The sequence below is a fragment of the Amblyomma mixtum genome, chromosome 6 (assembly GCF_055824585.1).
Source record: "Amblyomma mixtum isolate Tamu chromosome 6, ASM5582458v1, whole genome shotgun sequence".
Taxonomy (NCBI): domain Eukaryota; kingdom Metazoa; phylum Arthropoda; class Arachnida; order Ixodida; family Ixodidae; genus Amblyomma; species Amblyomma mixtum.
In genome coordinates, this window is record NC_143017.1 from 57554636 (window position 1) to 57562157 (window position 7522).

At 48.8% G+C, this 7522-nt stretch overlaps 1 pseudogene; it reads left to right on the forward strand.

Moving 5' to 3' along the window:
- Positions 1–1717: 1717 nt before the first annotated feature.
- LOC149339206 (uncharacterized) lies at positions 1718–4549 on the forward strand (annotated as a pseudogene).
- Positions 4550–7522: the final 2973 nt, after the last annotated feature.

A 7522-nucleotide genomic window follows, 5' to 3' on the forward strand; every position in this document is an offset into this window, starting at 1 on the left:
TTGGAGTTCCGGTATTTGATGGTAGGGACTCTTGCTTTAAATTCGGGAAGTAGGTGGCGATGAGGGTCGATTCGAGTTGAACGCCATGCCGCTGGACGGAGTGTAAGAGTTTAGTAATTCTCTTGCTGCTCTCTGCGCGCGTGGAGCTGGGGTCCAGCATGTGGCGTGGGAGTGACCAGGTGTGTTTCATGCGGAGGTTGCCCTCAAGGCGATTACACAGCTGATTCCATTGCTGTGAGGTCAGGTTGGCAGCAGGCTCAGTTATGAGCTGTAGCGGCGCGCTATATTACATTTGAGCGCACCATTATGCTTCTGCTTGAATCAGCGCTTTGCCAGACTTTGATACGCCTCGAGTATGTGGAGAAGTCCGCTATCGACTGGGTCACTTCTATATTGTGCTGGGGCAAGCTTTTCGCTAATGGCCATGTCCCGTTTAATTTGGGACGTCCATGCCTAGTAGCTGAGGATGTCTTGTGTCAAATTCTGCTCCCATATTTTTCCAAATTGTCCCAGTCTGTAACTGGTTTCATTCGAAATTGCGGGCGTAGATTGTCGCTCGGAAGGGTGACCTCTAATTGCTCCCTAGGTTTAAGCCCGTATGTCTCCAATCAGCCTGTCGAACGTTCTTCGTCAGTGTAAGGTCAGGGCTGGTGTTGCTCCTTACGCTGTTTCCTATGCGCGTTGCTTGTGCGGTGTCGGTGACGAAGGTGAGTCGGTTTCGGCGGATGTATACAAAGAGTCGTTTGCCCTTGCGAGTGGAGGCCCTGAAGCCCCAGTCCTCGTGCGCCGCATTAAAATTCCCTGTTATGACAATGGGTGCGTTTACCTGCCATCTGAAGTGCTTTGTCGATTGCTGAGAAGATATTGTAACGTGGCGGCCAGCCGAAGAATGAGGCGCGGTGAACGATGGCTATGAGATGATTTTAATGGCCGCTGGCCTAGCGCGAGCGCTCCGTCCCGCGCCACTGCCAGCTTCGTCTTCGTCACACTACCCGGGGCCTCCGAGCGATCGTCCCGACCGGTGACGAACAGACGCGCGAAATGGCGATGGTCTTGAGTGGATGGTTGAACAGTATGTAGAACATGTTGCAGTGCTGGCCGCCACAGTGGATGAGATGATCGAAGGATGAGTCCCGGTCCACGAAGCATCCGGGCCGGAGGGTGCCAGGAGCTGACGGCCGAGGTCCTTGGACGCACCGGACGGCAGGGGCAGGGGGGCGGTGTCTTCACGTGTGGGTCTTGGGTCGGTCGGGTCTCGGGTCGGTCGGGTCTTGGGTCGTCGGGTCTTGGGTCGTCGTGTCTTGGGTCGTCGTGTCTTGTGGTCCGGGCGGGGGACGGGGCTGGGGTGAGCGGTGAGGTCGGTTCAGGTCGGGCGGGCTGGGGCACGGCCGGGCGGCGCGGACCAGGCACTCACGGCCGGCGTCCACGGCAGGCGCAGGAAACCGAAGCTCCGGGACCGGGATGGCGATGAAGGGACCCCAGCACCTCACACCAAATGTAACGTGGCGGCCAGCCGAAGAATGAGGCGCGGTGAACGATGGCTATGAGATGATTTTAACGGCCGCTGGCCTAGCGCGAGCGCTCCGTCCCGCGCCACTGCCAGCTTCGTTTTCGTCACAATATTAATCAGGTTGTCCCTTGGATGGGAGTAGACGTTTATTACGAAATAGGTTTGTAAGCCTGTGCGGCGCAGGAGAAGCTCGAGGAGGAGGTAGTCATGGTAGAATTCGAAAAGATCACGGGCGATGTAGGCTATACGTTACGAGAAACATACGTGGCGGCCCAGGGTGAGGTTGGGTTAGGGTGGATGGCTTGGTAACCTTTTAATTTGCATACTTTGAGTGGCTCCTGTTTGGAGAGACATCGGGTGCGGTGTTGGTATGTTGTATGTGAAGGAATAGTTAGTCCTTTTTTCGTTGCAGTCCTCTACAGTTGCTCCTGCTGTTGCATTTCGGATTGCGAGTAGTTCAAGGCTAAGGCCCGTTTTTTTTGGGTGAGAGGGAGGGGGATTCTGGCGTGGGGGCCTCAGATTGGCTGTTTGTGTCTTTCTGAATAGTTTGAGGTGGTTGGCAGAGGGATGAGGGAGGTTGAGTAAGGGTATTTAAACGCTCAAGCACCAGAGCTAGCTGTTGTCGGAGGTTCTTATTATTCTGGGTGAGCTTGTCGGTGGCAGCCTGATACTGATTGCGTTCTCTGGAGCGGCCCCGTACGGGGTGGGAGGCGCGGTCTGCCCAGCTCACCTTTGCCGATGAACGCTGTTCTTCTGAACGTGGGCCGGATGCGGACCATCGTGAAGTGTTGCTTGTCTGTTTAGATGTGCCGGTGGAGTCTAGTTGCGGGAATCCACTGACACCCATTTTGAAGTTTTCATTTCAGCATGTTTTTACTGTTTGCTTGGACGCCTATGCCAGAAGATCGCGAGTTTGTTTACCTGATTTGCGCATCACCTTCTCTCATCCGAGGCTGGTGGATACTTACTGAAATGAGCGAGGATGCATTCTTTGCTATGAAAGAACCGTGCGTAATTTGACACAAGTTGGAATGGCCCTTAGGCGCGAGGCACATGTGTAAAATCACGCATTTTCGTACGAGGGAGTGCGATACTTAGCCAAAGAACTAGTGTTCTGAAAGAACGGGTGTCCATGGATGCGTTAAATCACGCATAGACCGACATGGTTCATGGTTCATCACGCCTCATTCTTCGGCTGGCCGCCTCGTTACATTTGGTGGAGGTGCTGGGGTCCCTTCATCGCTATCCTGGTCCCGGAGCTTCGGTGTCCTGCGCCTGCCGTGGACGTCGGCCGTGATTGCCTGGTCCGCCCCGCCCGGCCATGCCCCAGCCCGCCCGACCTGACCTCGCCGCTCACCCCAGCCCCGTCCCCCGCCCAGACCACAAGACACGACGACCCAAGACCCGACCGACCCGAGACCCGACCGACCCGACCATGTCGGGTCGGTCGGGCGCCACGGCGCCGACGTCCACGGCAGGCGCAGGACACCGAAGCTCCGGGACCAGGATAGCGATGAAGGGATCCCAGCACCTCCACCAAATGTAACGAGGCGGCCAGCCGAAGAATGAGGCGTGATGAACCATGAACAAGAGATGATTTAATGGCCGCTGGCCTAGCGCGAGCGCTCCGTCCCGCGCCACTGCCAGCGTCGTCTTCTTCGTAACATTATGATGGTTTTTGCATTATTTATGAAGCACTATGACTTTTTCTTGTTCCTCAGGCTTTGGAGATTTCCTGCGAGGAAACTGTACCTTTGGAGCAGAACCCACGACAGCAGGCTAGTAGTGATGCATGGAAAGCAGCACGCCGTCACCGTGGGACAGCTTCATCGTTCGGAGTTGTCGTACAGCGTACAACCTGAACAGAGAAAAGCTTGCACAACTTCACGTCTCAACAAGACTTGTCACGAGTGCGAGCAGTACAGTAAGCATGCTTGAATATTTCGCTTCAACCTTCACGGCAGTAACAAGTGTCGCGGATACATTTTAGTTCATTGTTATGCAAGAACATACTTGCCTGCAAGCTTCATCGTCCAGAAAAAATTGTCTATCGCCTAGGTTTTGTCCCATAGAAGTGAAATTAACACAATACAGTTAGCCGCTGCTATTAATCTCTGAACATGAGTTACTATTTCACTTCCTGTGCTCTTTCTTAGCATTCATTATCTTAATGATAGTACTTGTTGACACCGACATTCAGCCTAATTACCAGTGGAAATTTCATAGATGTAGCAGGTTGTTAGACATTTGGATGCAGCAGCACTAACCGAACCTTCTAAGCCAGAAAAAAGTGCGATTCCATTTGGGGTCTATGCTCATATTTCTTAGCATCTGTTGTGCCTTACACTGTTTGTAAACATTGTGAAATCGGTTAGGTACCGCAGCTATTAGTTTTGGAGGAGTTCTGTCCTGGTCACCTTCACCGGGCTTGTTGTAGTTTGTTCTGACTTTCCCAGTACACTTTTAGCACCCCTTCTCCCACTTCAACCCGTGTGTTCAAAGAATAAAAATTATGTGCCGGTTTCCAGTTTTGTTAATTTTTTTTCACAAGTACGGAGTTGGCAATGAGCAGCCAGCAGTGCATAGAAACATCTACACTATGAGGACAAGAAGCCGCGACATTGAGGCTTTTAGATGTGGACTACTCGGGGACCCATCCTGTCCATGGTTGGGAGCGTCACCTGACCGCTTCATCTTTGATCCGTGCGAAGAACCAAAGCATGGCCTTTTGGAAGTGAAGTTCCCGTACAGCTTAAACGGCAAGGCACTAGAAGAAATAGGAGACTCACACTATATGAAAACGGATGAGCAAGGTGTATTGAGGTTGGACCGTAGCCATGAGCACTATTACCAAGTACTTGGGAAAATGGCTGTGTCAGGACTGCGCTGGACTGATTTTGTTGTATTTTCAGAAAAGATTATGATTGTGGAGCGTCTCAGGTTTTTTGAAGAAGACTGGGTGATGCGATGGCTAAGATGAATCCCTTCTTTTTTTCCATACTCTTGCCATATTTGGCTTCAAAACAGCACAATTTCTGAGTTGTTTTCTTGTTTATATCCTGTAAGCTGTGGTGCCAAAACTAGCAGCTAAGTCTATAGGTTTTTTGTTCTGGACAAAGTGATACTATAAGTGATATGCAGTGTTAGATGAAGAATGTTAGGGTAGCAGCTGTTAACATATTTCCTTTCCTGCAGTGAGTGACATAGATTGTTAGGAAAAACGTAGCTAAGGGTTACATTTTTGTTCTTCCCAAAACATTACTATTAGTGATATGCAATATTAAGTGAAGCGCTGTTAATGCTGGCATTTGACAATTTTTGTTCCTTGCAAAGTGTCATTACCAGTAATGATGTGCCATATAAATGAAACGTTGCTTATTCTTATTTGCTTATAAAACTCAACTGCTTTCCATGTTCGTCAGAAGTCAGATGAAAAAATTTGTTTGCTTTGCGAGTTGGCAAATAATACACTGAATAACAAAGGCTTCATAAAAATTATATTTTCCCTTAATAAAGTCTATGAACACTGTGGCCATTTTCATTAAGCATGTGCCTGAGTATGAGCCTGTGGACTTATAGTGCACATGACTGGACGGTCGTTTACAGGATCGTCATCATCATGCACAAGTGGAGACTGGAAATTCGTCAGAAGTGTACACACTACCCACATTTCATGACTGGTCCTAGAGAGAGCGGGATTGGCCTGTCAAATATGTGAAAGTTTTTTATGCGCTGAATGCGCCTTTCAACATGCATGCGCAGAGAGGCAATTTCCTGGGTTTCCTGTACCTCCTCTTCATTGAACTGGTTTCTTGTAAGAAAAGGCGGAGTGTACAGTCCAATGTCGACTAGCAAATCGCTGATCCGAAATCCTTTTTCCGTTATGATGACATCACCTCGGTCAAAAGGAAGGTTCAAGAAGCCACTCTGTCGAACACATTCTTTGTCAGAAATAGATCCTGAGAAAAGGTGGGACACAAAGGTCACTGTGCTGTTTGGTGAGATTCCTATCAGGCCTTTAAATGTGTTCGTCGACTTGTATGTGCAATATGTTGCTTATTGTAGGGCTAGTGAACTAGATGATTGGCACCTGATTTCCGTAGCATCCAGAATGATTCTTGTGGAACCGTGCTTTGCTTTGAAAACTGAAGGCATCTCCTCTTGGACTTTTGTTTTCGATAGCCACAGAGGCATGCGAGTCAGGTGTATGAAACTGTAACTTATCCACGTGATGCAGATTCTTGACACTATGGCGATGGAAATGCAGAAACTGTCAGCTAAATCCTTCTCAAAAAGTCCTAGGCGCAGTCCGACTAGAAATAAAAAAAATCATTTTCTACTGTGAGGCTTTTAGGCCTGCCCATTCTGGATGGTGTTGATTGCTGTACAGGCCGTGACTGTTGTGCGGACTATGTCCTTATGTTCTCTCCATTATCACCAGGGTTCAAAAATTCCAAATTGTTTTAAAAATTGTGTATGATGGCAAGCCTGTATAGAAGTGCATGTCGTCATCATTGTGCATGAACCGTTGGACAGAAAACTGCTTCTCAATTATTTTCTCCAGCTGCTGGGATTTTTCTCTGGCCAGCTGAAGCTCCCTACTGACTCGGAACAATGTTTCTTTCACGAGCTTCAGTTCTTTTTCTTGTTCTTTGGCTGCTGGAGCTGCATTTCAACACTGGCATTTTTTTCTTTTGATGACCTCAGCTCTTCCTGTACTGAAGAGTGTTGTAGCTCAAGCTCGTTGATCTTCTTTTCATGCACCCCATCTTTTCTCTGGCTAACGCAGTCAAGGCTGCAGACAGTCGACCTGTGCTGCGGCGTGCACTCTTCTGTATGAGAAGCACTAAGTGTGTCAGCCCTCTGAGCGCCATTAGGCTCAAGAGTTTTGTCAGGGTCATTCTGTGATGCTGTATCACACTGCAAGTCTGGTACATCCGGCTCCACTTGCTCTTCTAAGTGCGTTGTTGAGGTCATGGTATACCGCTCTTTTGGTGCCTTCCTTTGTTTCTTGGCAGCTTTTGCTGGAAAGTTAAATAAACTTGGCACAGCATGGTCCTTTAGCCGTTTCATACCTGATGCATACATCGGGTAGAAATCATCTTGCTTGAAGTGCTTGGAACACACTTTGGTGTGATGCGTTATAGTAAAGTCTTTCGCCACATCTTTGCGTATTGCAATAATCCACTTCTTTCTCAAAGCCGGGTTGCTTGGGAAACCATGGAAGGAGACCTGCATAAATAATAAACAGGTTTGGTCAACAAGCACCACACTATAGCTGTGGATGCTATACTTTATAGCAATATTGGAAAATCTGATCACACAAACTCCTGCGCGAAGCAAGCACTGCGCGGTGATAGCTGATTTTTAAAATTCCTTATCATTTCAGCACAGTTTCTTTTTCCCGAGGCCGCCCATTTCAGCTCTTGCATATGAGGTTAAAGCTTGAAATGTCTACTAAAAGAGCAAATAAGCAAGAAATCGTCATCTTTACAAAACCAACTGACTTCCAGGTGGCTGTCAACTAAGAAACCATCATGCGATTCGAGAAAACGCACTAGAGTGAAACGCAAGCTTCGTTATTTTGTGGATCGCGCTGGTAAGTACTCATAAGCACAGGCTACAAACCTTAGCTGCGCGCTCTGGACGCGTACCAGACGCGTCGTCAGGCGATAACATCTTTTGAAACGTGCTGGATGTGAACATGACGCTACACGTGTGATGCCTCATCTTTTCCTGCTTTACAGGACGCCGCGGCTTTGGCATGCGCTTTTGTAGCGTGAAACAGGCAGCTTGGGCGCCCTAGGCAACCATTATGCCATCTGCACAATGCACTGCCATTCCACACGATGGTGAAAACTAGCCTCGGTAATCATGCTCTTGTAATAAGTCAAATACAGAATGGCGAATGCAATCCGCGTACAAAAGGCTTCAACGGATCTATTCGAGCTTTAGCGTTCGTTACACATGCATTGCTCCTTCTCCAGTGTCATTTTCCATCTCATCACAAGC